At 43.8% G+C, this 10,407-nt stretch overlaps 1 long non-coding RNA gene across 1 annotated transcript; it reads left to right on the forward strand.

Annotated features, from left to right (window-relative positions):
• Window positions 1–1,950: 1,950 nt before the first annotated feature.
• LOC115408920 (uncharacterized) lies at window positions 1,951–2,667 on the forward strand. The gene is made up of 3 exons (XR_003933808.1): window positions 1,951–2,048; window positions 2,162–2,308; window positions 2,530–2,667. It is a non-coding gene; the product is annotated as an uncharacterized LOC115408920 (long non-coding RNA).
• The last annotated feature ends 7,740 nt before the right edge of the window (window positions 2,668–10,407 follow it).

Below are 10,407 nucleotides of genomic sequence, written 5' to 3' on the forward strand. Positions count from 1 at the left end.
AATAAATGTCTGTACTTAAAAGCTACCTTTGAATGATCAGGGCTCTATGGCTATCTATTTTAATCTATCTATCGATATTAATATAGCTACTCTCGTCGCTGGTCACTATTCTAACACCAATCTACTTTTTAAAATAAATCAAGCATAACAAATAGTGCCCCCCCCCCAAAAAAAAAAAAAACAAAACAAAACAAACAACAACAAAAAAGTGGTTGGTGGACAAAATACCAGATTATTCAAAATCAGCTGTCAGAGCATCAGGGTGTATTACTATATATTTAAGTCTCTGGACAAATTACTCACGTTAATATACATACTTTAATTTCAAAACATGAATGAACGCAGGAACCCATACGTTGCCAAGTGATCTGGAATGTTTACAGACGGATCAACAAGACACAGAAATACTGAGGGCTGAAACCCAAACGCTGGGCAGAAGGACTGGACAAGACACACCAGACTATAATCCAGCGTAATCTGCAGGGAGGGGAGGGAGCAAAAAGGAGAACACAAGTAAAAAGACTCAGGGAACAGGAACGCATTATGATCCAGATACAATGAAAAAAATAATTAAAGAAATAATAGGATGGTGCTTCAAAAGGTTATTTATAATTGGAGGTAATTAATAGGTGTAGCTTTTAAGACATGAAACCAGTTCAATGTGTTGACATCAAGTCGATTAAAAAAATTTAGGACATGGAGAGAAACTCTGCCAAGAATTCATGAGAATAGACGCCTCATGTCTGATCACATTTAGAAAAATGACAATGTGTATCTACTGTGTTTGAGGATGAGCAGTGGCAGAGGAAGAAAAAAGTAATTGGGGAGGCCAGGAAGAAATATGTGCCTCTCCTGGGATGGCCCACAAATCAAGAAAACAAGGACTGTCTGACTGCAAAGCAAATGTTGATTTAGAATATGCAGATTTGATGTAGACAAGAATTAAAAAAAGGCGAGAAACGGTTGTAAAAAAAAGATTGTTTTTATACTGTAAAGAGTACTTTGTTTTATGTGGCTGCATTCTGGTTTGATATGGAAAAAAAATTGAAGCTGATATTTTGTCTTATCTGGATGCATGTAAGTTCAAGTTTGCAGTGATAAAAGAGTTGGAGCTGGAAGCCCTCTCTCTTGCGCCATGTGTGCTCCAAACCAAAGGATTTGACCAGTTCTGTGAATCGCTCTGCCGCGGCTTGGATACCGTAAAACTTCACAGCGACAGGTCAAGACTACCAAACACATACTATAATGTCCACGATAAAGAGGCCCCACCTCAAGAAGTCAAATGTAATGGAAACCATTTCTCAGGGCTTTCTAAGTAATAAGAATATAAGGTTGCCCAGAATCAGCGTGGGGTGGTCACACCACCCCTGGCCACCCTGTGGCTCCACCACTGTGTGGCAACAAATGGGGTAGAAGTGACCGTGTGCTGTGGTGTGGAAGCAGTGAGTGCAGACACATCATGAAAGTCCTTGACAGCTTTTTCTGCTGATAGTTTTTGTAATCTGTTTTAGCAGTGAGAATGTCTTCACCTTGTTAGTGAGTTGCCATGAAAATGATGGAAACCACAGAAAAGAAGCTGTTCCTTGTGATGATTGTTTTTGTTGTTCTACTCTCCATCATGGGGACATGTGAATAAATACACTCGACCTTTTGTAACACAATGCTTTTTGCTTTCAACTTGATTGCATTTGATTATTGGGAAATTCTTGCCTCTGTGCGTGTAAGGAGGTGAATTAAATGTCAGTGGGTGTGAAAAATTATTAAATGAGGAGGAACAAAGCAAACATTCCTCAAGCCTTAGTCCAAAACAACTTTTAATTGAGCTCCGATTACAAAAAAAACTTGGCACCAAAAGACACTTAAATACTCAATGACTCAGCCTGATTCAAATGACTTGCAAATGATGTAGCAGGATATCTGTCCGGAGAGAAGTGAAGATTTGGAGTGCAACACCGACATGGAGAAGATCTACTTGACTGTTTCCCTCCTGGTTTTTGCCTTTGTGCACTTTGGCCCAGTTTCTGCTCTTTCAGGTCTCAATCCAGGAGGTATGATTTCAACATCTGACTTTGTTAGTTTACTGTTTGTTATGTCTTTTATTGAACAACGCACAATGTCTTTTAACATTGTTGATTTCTATTTGAAATTCAAAATCCTGGAGGTTGTCCTCGTGAGGAGCATGGACGTGTCGGCATTTGTGCCTTAATTCCCAGAAAGTCTTGCTTGACGGACGATGACTGTTCTCGTGGACTCAAGTGCTGCAGTTCCGGATGTGGAAGAAAATGTGTGGCAGTGGCGCCAATCCTGGGTAAGACATGAACAAAGTACCTCTCATATTACTAAGATGCTCTGTGTGTTCCAAAGTTTCGACAGACAACTGTACCCCTTTTTTGGATAATCTGACATTGGCACGTTCATATTTTGAGTGAATGGAAGAAAACTGTGCCATTAACCATCTCAGGCACTCTTTATTTCTGTCATACATGCATTTTCCAAACTGCATCACAACCTTTGTCTTCTTTACTACAGAGGTAAAACCGGGAGTGTGTCCCAGGCCCAGTGGTTTTAGTACCTGTATTCAAGCGTGCAATCATGACTATGACTGTGAAACAAACCAGAAGTGCTGCAGCAATGGATGTGGAAAAGTATGCATGGGACCCTTGAGAGGTAAGATTTTGACAAAATCTACCAGAAACTCCACATCCACTGATGTGATTGACTTTTTTTGTTCTGTACCATGATTAAAGCACATGTCTGCATGCTACCCTCAGGATACTGACAACTCCTTGAAAGAGCATTGATATCCATGAGAGCACATTAACTGTGACACAACTGGTGGACGTGCCTGCTGAGAGTCCTGCTGATTTGAGAACAATCTACATCAAAGCTGAATTTTATTATTGTTTGTGCTTACTTTCAATAAAAGAAGTCACAAAAAAAATCTTGTTTACTCTCATGGGTTTTCATCAATTCCACAACACATTATATTATAGCATTAGTACAGTGGCTTGCCCAAACCCTGATTATTGAAACAGAACACTGAGAAACCACCTCTTTCACCTCAACCTTTTCACTGCTTCATTGGTCCTCATCGCCCTGTTAGAGCTCAGTAAAGACATAAAAGATTCTTGATTTTATTTCTGATTTTATATCTGACTTCATGATTTTTCTCATAATCCTTTCTGGGTGTTTCTAATAATAATAATAATAATAATAATAATAATAATAATAACGATAATGACAGATTTTATTTTTAACACACTTTACATTTGTAGGCAAATCTCAAAGTGTCAGGAAGACAATAAAAACAGTAAGAGCAGTCAGCAGTAAAATCAGTCATGAAAACCAAGACAAAACAGAAAGGATTTCAGCCCTTTTTTTGAAAGAGTCCATCATCTGTGGAGCCCTGAGGTGGTCGGGGAGGGCGTTCCACAGACGGGGAGCAGCAGCTTTAAAGGTCCTGTCGCGCATGGTCCTGAGCCGAGTCCTGGCTGGGCGCAGACGGTGCAGTTGGCCTGACCGGGTTCTGGCTTAAGTATACTCAACAAAAATATAATTGCAACACTTTTGTTTTTGCTCCCATTTTTCATGAGATCGACTCAAAGATCTAAAATTCATTCCAGATAAGGAATATTACCATTTCTTTCAAATGTCGTCATAAATCTGTCTAAATGTTTGATAGTGGGCGCTTCTGCATTGCTAAGATAATCCGTCCCACCTCACAGGTGTGCCACATCAAGATGCTGATCTGACATCATGATCAGTGCACAGGTGTTCCTTATACTGCCCACAATAAAAGGCCACCCTGAAATGTGCAGTTTTGTCTCACAGCAAAAAACCACAGATGTCGCAAGCATTGAGGGAGCGTGCAATTGTTACAAACCCCACGCCTCGTGTGGCCCGTAAACAGATGTAATTTCCTGTTTTAGTCAGGAGAAACAGAGACATGAGTCCACGGATGGTTCCGCCAAGCAGGCCGTCCTCAGTCTGAGGGACGGAAGCCTCGCGGTTCCATAAAACTCACGCTCAACAGGGTTGGCACTCCCCCTTGTGGTCAACTTTTGACACTGTACCTTGTATGTATCCACAAGCATCTCAAAAACACATAAATTTGACCTTTTCTTCAAAAATGAAAACAGAAAAACCTTACAACTGTGATTACACATTTGTGGGTATCACACAATCGGCATGCTGACAGCAGGAATGTCAACCAGATCTGTTGCTTGTGCACTGAATGTTCATTTCTCCACCATAAGCTGTCTCCAAAGGCGTTTCAGAGAATACAGAAGCGCCTTTGGTGCCAGAATTCAGAGAAACATCCAACCGGCCTCACAACTGCAGACCACCTGTAACCACACCAGCCCAGGACCTCCACATCCAGCAGGTTTACCTCCAAGATCATCTGGGACCAGCCACTCAGACAGATGGTGAAACAACCGGTTTGCATAACCAAAGAATTTCTGCACAAACTCAACTCAACTGCATGCTGGTCGTCCTCATCGGGGTCTTAACCTGACTCCAGATTGTTGCCGTAACAGACTTGAGTGGGCAAATGCTCACATTCAATGGCGTCTGGCACGTTGGAGAGGTGTTCTCTTCAACTTCACACAGCATTGGAAGAGGAGTGGACCAACATGAGGGTCAGAAAAAGCTGTCAAGGACTTTCATGACGTGTCTGCACTCACTGCCTCCACACCACAGCACACGGTCACTTCTACCCCACTTGTTGCCACACAGTGGTGGAGCCACAGCGTGGCCAGGGGTGGTGTGACCACCCCACGCTGATTCTGGGCAACCTTATATTCTTATTACGTAGAAAGCCCTGAGAAATTGTTTCCATTACATTTGACTTCTTGAGGTGGGGCCTCTTTATCGTGGACGTTATAGTATGTGTTTGGTAGTCTTGACCTGTCGCTGTGAAGTTATATGCTATCCAAGCCACAGCAGAGCGATTCACAGAACTGGTCAAATCCTTTGGTTTGGAGCACACATCGCGCAAGAGAGAGGGCTTCCAGCTCCAACTCTTTTATCAGTGCAAACCTGAACTCACATGCATCCAGAAAAGACAAAATATCAGCTTCAATTTTTTTTCCATATCAAACCAGAATGCACAAACACAAACATCTTTCCAGCATGTTATGATTCAAGAAAGCATTTTTGTTATTGTCTGCCTTGAAAACGCGTCTGAGGCGTTGCGTTACGTCGCCGGTTGAACACGCGTTCCCCATTGTTTTCAATTATATTTGGACGCAAAAACGCAGAAATCATTTGGCGGTGTGAACAACGCTTTATGTGTATTTGTGACAGCCACATAAAATGAAGTACTCTTTACAGTAGAAAAACAATCTTTTTTACAACCGTTTCTCACCTTTTTTTAATTCTTGTCTTCATCAAATCTGCATATTCTAAATCAACATTTGCTTTGCAGTCAGACAGTCCTTGTTTTCTTGATTTGTGGGCCATCCCAGGAGAGGCACATATTTCTTCCTGGCCTCCCCAATGACTTTTTTCTTCCTCTGCCACTGCTCATCCTCAAACACAGTAGATACACACTGTCGTTTTTCTAAATGTGATCAGACGTGAGGCGTCTATTCTCATGAATTCATGAATTCTATGTCCTCTTTTTTTTTTGATCGACTTGATATCAACACATTGAACTTCTGTCTTAAAAGCTACACCTATTAATTATCTCCAATTATAAATAACCTTTTGAAGCACCACCCTATTATTTATTTATTTATTTTTTTAATTGTATCTGGATCATAATGCGTTCCTGTTCCCTGAGTCTTTTTACTTGTGTTCTTCTTTTTGCTCCCTCCCCTCCCTGCAGATCACGCTGGATTATAGTCTGGTGTGTCTGGTCCAGTCCTTCTGCTCAGCGTTTGGTTTTCAGCCCTCAGTATTTCTTTGTGTCTTGTTGATCCATCTGTAAATATTCCATATCACTTGGCAACGTATGGGTTCCTGCGTTCATTCGTGTTTGAACTTAAAATATGTATATTAAAGTGAGTAATCTGTTCAGGTCTAATGAGACTTAAATATAGTACTACACCCTGATGCTCTGACAGCTGATTTTGAATAATCTGGTATTTTGTCCACCAACCACTTTTTTTTTTTTTTTTTTGGGGGGGGGGGGGGGGGGGGGGGGGGTGCGGGTTATTTTTCTTATTCTTGGTTTATTTTAAAAAGTACGATTGGTGTTAGAGTAGTGACCAGCGACAAGAGTAACTATATTAAAATAGATGCGTTACAACTTTTATTAATGAGTAATGTCACTACAGAAAAAACAACCATATTGCAAAGTGTGTCATGTGATATGACAGAGATGCAGCCATAGAGCCCTGATCATTCAAAGGCAGATTTTAAATGGAAGTACAGACATCAATTGACGTACATCTACCGTCTTTTATGATTCTTTTACAAATTCTATCTGCAGTTACAAATCAAATTTGATTGGTGTCTCATCTCATAGTACCACACAGCAGCATTTCCTGTATTTTGTTCAGTAAAGTGACCATTTATCTCATTAATCATAATTTAACATGCATTGCAAAATTCCATGAAGAGGGGATCCAAATTCTTTGACCAACAGTGGCCTCGGGAGGCTTGTCCACAGGTTGTTACTTAGTTCTCAGTAACCTGAGGGAAGCATACAGACAGTCAAGATACATAACACGCACGCACGCACGCACGCACGCACGCACGCACGCACGCACGCACGCACGCACGCACACACACACACACACACACACACACACACACACACACACACACACACACACACACAAACAAACAATCACAACAGCAGATGTGAAGTTTTGGGCAGATGTTTTGATTTTGTCAAAATGGGCACAATGCATACAGATGCACATCCGTTATGGCAGCACTTCGTATTCCTTGGACCGACACTGTCATTTCTTGCCAGTTGTCATTCTTTGGACCAATGAACATGGGACACCTTCCAACTCTTACGACTGTGGGAAAGAAAATTACATTTATCAAAAAATCTGGGAAATCAGGGTTTTTTTTTTTTGGTTTTTTTTTGTTTTTTTTACTGAAAAACCTGGGTCATGACCAGGCTCGGGGCAAATCGTTCAGGCTCCAGTCCAGCTTGTAGGAAAATTTCCTGACTTTTCTGCAGTAAGAAGAGAAAAGCTGAATCAGATCAAACAGGGCTAGTATTTTCAAAGTTGTTAACTGTACTGTGTGGTAAAACACACAAATACACACATTTAAAAAAAGAAACACCGAATAAACAAGTACATAAAGCACAACTGAAAGTTTTCCACCATTTTCAGCAGAAACTGGGTTGGAGTGCACAATGGCAAAAAATGAATGAATAAAAATAAGCACTGCACAAACAGTCCAGTGGACTTTCTCCATGTTGACTGATTGATAAAATCTTCACTCCTGCCTGCACAAAAAATGCTGCTGTATCTGTGCTGAAAGCAAAGCGACAGGCCAGTCGGAGGAGTCTATGTCCTTGTGCCTGAAAAGATAGAGACAACATAGATTAGATGGTAGACGCTGGAGTCTTTTTTATTTGCTGGTTGTAGGTTTTGTCCAAAGACTGATATAGGACATGCTATTTGGAATTCCTACATACAGGTGAGGTCACTACAGCACAGTTATTGGACCAGCAATTACACTTCATCATTACCTTCTGTTTCATGTTGACCTGAAGTGAACACTGCAAACCACAATGAATATTCTCAAAAGCCTCAGTGGAAAGCACCGTGCATGACTTTTGTCACTTTTGAAATTTAATCTCTCAGGTGGTGGATTTCTGCTGCTCTCCTCGTGGTGAGGGGTTAGAAGGAGAAAAAAGGATTGGACTGAGACAGAGAGCAAAAAGCAAACAGATTTAAATCTACTTGCTTCAGATGTGATGGAGGCAGGAGACTTGGACCACGAACTTCCAGCTCCACTGTCAGAGATCCTGCAGGGATGTAGAACAAAGGAGGGAGAGAGAGGGAGAGAGAGGGAGAGAGAGAGAGAGAGAGAGAGAGAGAGAGAGAGAGAGAGAGAGATTTTTTTTTTGATTTTTAAAACACACTTTATTTCCAGATTGTAGTGATACAGTGTGTCAGACACTAAAAATCAATCATTCAGATTAAAAAATGTGCAAAATGAAGTTCATCGTTGTCCATACAGCACAGAATGTTCTTAAAACACCAGACCTCCTTAAAAGCATTTAAATCATTGTTTTGTTTAAAAACCCGGTATTCGAGGCAGAGTCTGGATTTGACGTTGACCTGCCACACCTCTCTGATGTCCTGTCCTTCTCTGCCCTCAACCTTGTTCCTCCTGCTGATGTAAATCGCCATCTTGGCTTCCCCTGAGATAAAATTGAGGAGCTGCCACTTGTTTTTTTCTTTTTGTCTGTAGCCAGCTCCCATGATAAAAGTTCTCTCAGTAAAAGCAACACTAAAAAGACTAAAAACCGCCGTTAAAAGAGTGAAGAAGCCTGTGAGCCTCTTGCACTCAGTAAAAACGTGGTAGACAGTCTCTCTCTGATGGCAGTAAGGGCACGTGTTTAAAACAGCAGGGTTGAGGACAGAGATAAAAGCATTGGAGGCGATGGCACCGTGTAAAATCCTCCACTGGAGGTCTCCAGTCCGTTTTCTCAAGGGGGGCTTGTATAAAATCCTCCACTGTGGGCCAGGTCCAGGTCCAGCCTGTCCCAGTCTCTGTGACCACACAGTGGGGGGCCTGTTGCTCAGTCCACCCTTGTGGATGCTCTTCACACAGTTCCTGTAAAATATTTTTTTGTCTGCTTTGTGCAAAGAAAGTCTCTCAGACTGTGTGATCTTCAGGAGGGGGCCGGACAGATCCCCCAGCTCCAGGCTCAGCAGGACCTCGGGGAAGGGGTCGTCAGCATCTGGGGAGAGTTCTCCTTGGCTGTATCTCCTCAGCAGGCTCCTGTCTCTGGGCGTCAGCGCACTCCTCCACTTCTCCAGGAGCCCCTGGGACACCCGGATGGACTGCATCCCCAGCAGTGAGCCCAGAGCCTGGGCATCGTTCAGGTCCGGCCCCACAGCATCCACAAGCTGACCCACGGTGAGGGTCCCAGACTGGATCAGCGTTCCGGTCAGGCCGGGGGTCGAGGCTCCGCTGATGTCCAGTCTGGCTCCGTGGATCAGGGGTTCTTTCAACAGCCAGTGCAAAGAGTCAGCTTTCAGGCACCTTCTGCATGAAAATAAGGCCCAGCATTTAAATAAACTCTGGTAAAACGGAGGCAGCCCCTTGAGATTTAGAAATTTGGGATCAGTCAAAAACAGAACATTATCCAACCCCAACTTATTGGCACGCCTCAGGATGCAGCTGGCCACGCCTCTCCACACCAGATCCGAAATCCTGCGAGGTACCTCTGCAGGTACTGGAGTCTAAAAGTGGCGGTCCGGCTGGCCAAGTGGACCAGGCCCTGGCCCCCCTCCTCTCTGTCTAAAAACAGCACCCCCTGTGGCACCCAGTGCAGACCATCCCAGAAGAAATCGATCATTTTCTTTTGAATTTGAGCCAGGAGACCTGGAGGAGGGTCTGCACTGGTGAGTTGATGCCACAGCTGGGATGCAACCAGATTATTTAAAACCAGGACTCTGCCCCGAAGTGACATTTTCGGGAGGAGCCACCTCCACTTGGAGAGCTTAGCCTCCACCTTTTCCATGACGGTCTCCCAGTTCTTCTGAACAAAATGTTCCTTGGCGACATAAATGCCCAGATATTTGAGGCCTTCCCTCCTCCATGTTAAATTTTGGGGAAGAACTGGAAGACCGCCATGCCACCTGCCGACAGCAAGGGCCTCGCTCTTCCCCCAGTTGACCCTTGCTGCGGATGCCACATTAAAATCTTTAATCTAAAATCTTTCGCCTGCAGCGCTGCCCGCAGCTCCTGCATGTCCAGGCAGGCCTCCAGTTCTGTGTTGATCTCATCAGAGACCCGAGGCAGTCCCCTCAGGAACCCCTCCAGGAGCTCCTGTTCCTCCTTGAACTCACTCCCGCACAGGGAGGAGTAGAAGCCCACCGCCGTCCTCTGTATCTGGCATGGTTCGGTGATCTCCTCCCCCGTGCCTGAGAGCAGTGCGTGGATCACTCTCCCCTGTCCGGCTAGAGGGAGCATCCATCCCTGTGATGGTCTGGTACCGGGACCGAACCAGTGCGCCCTGCACTTTAACGTTCAGCAGGTCGGCTAAAGCCATTTTTTTCCTTTTGAGGTTTTGAAAGTCACCTTGATTTCCTGTGGACTCACTTAAATGCTCCAGTTCCACTATCTTGGTCTCTAGATCCTTCATAGATCTGGTGATATCACTTGTGACACTGAGGGTGTGGGGCGGCCGCGGCGGCAGCGCCGGGTTCCGCGGAACCCGGTCCCGCCAGGTCCGCCTCCGCCGAGCCAGACCCAGCAGAG

Source organism: Salarias fasciatus, chromosome 20, assembly GCF_902148845.1.
Source record: "Salarias fasciatus chromosome 20, fSalaFa1.1, whole genome shotgun sequence".
Classification (NCBI taxonomy): domain Eukaryota; kingdom Metazoa; phylum Chordata; class Actinopteri; order Blenniiformes; family Blenniidae; genus Salarias; species Salarias fasciatus.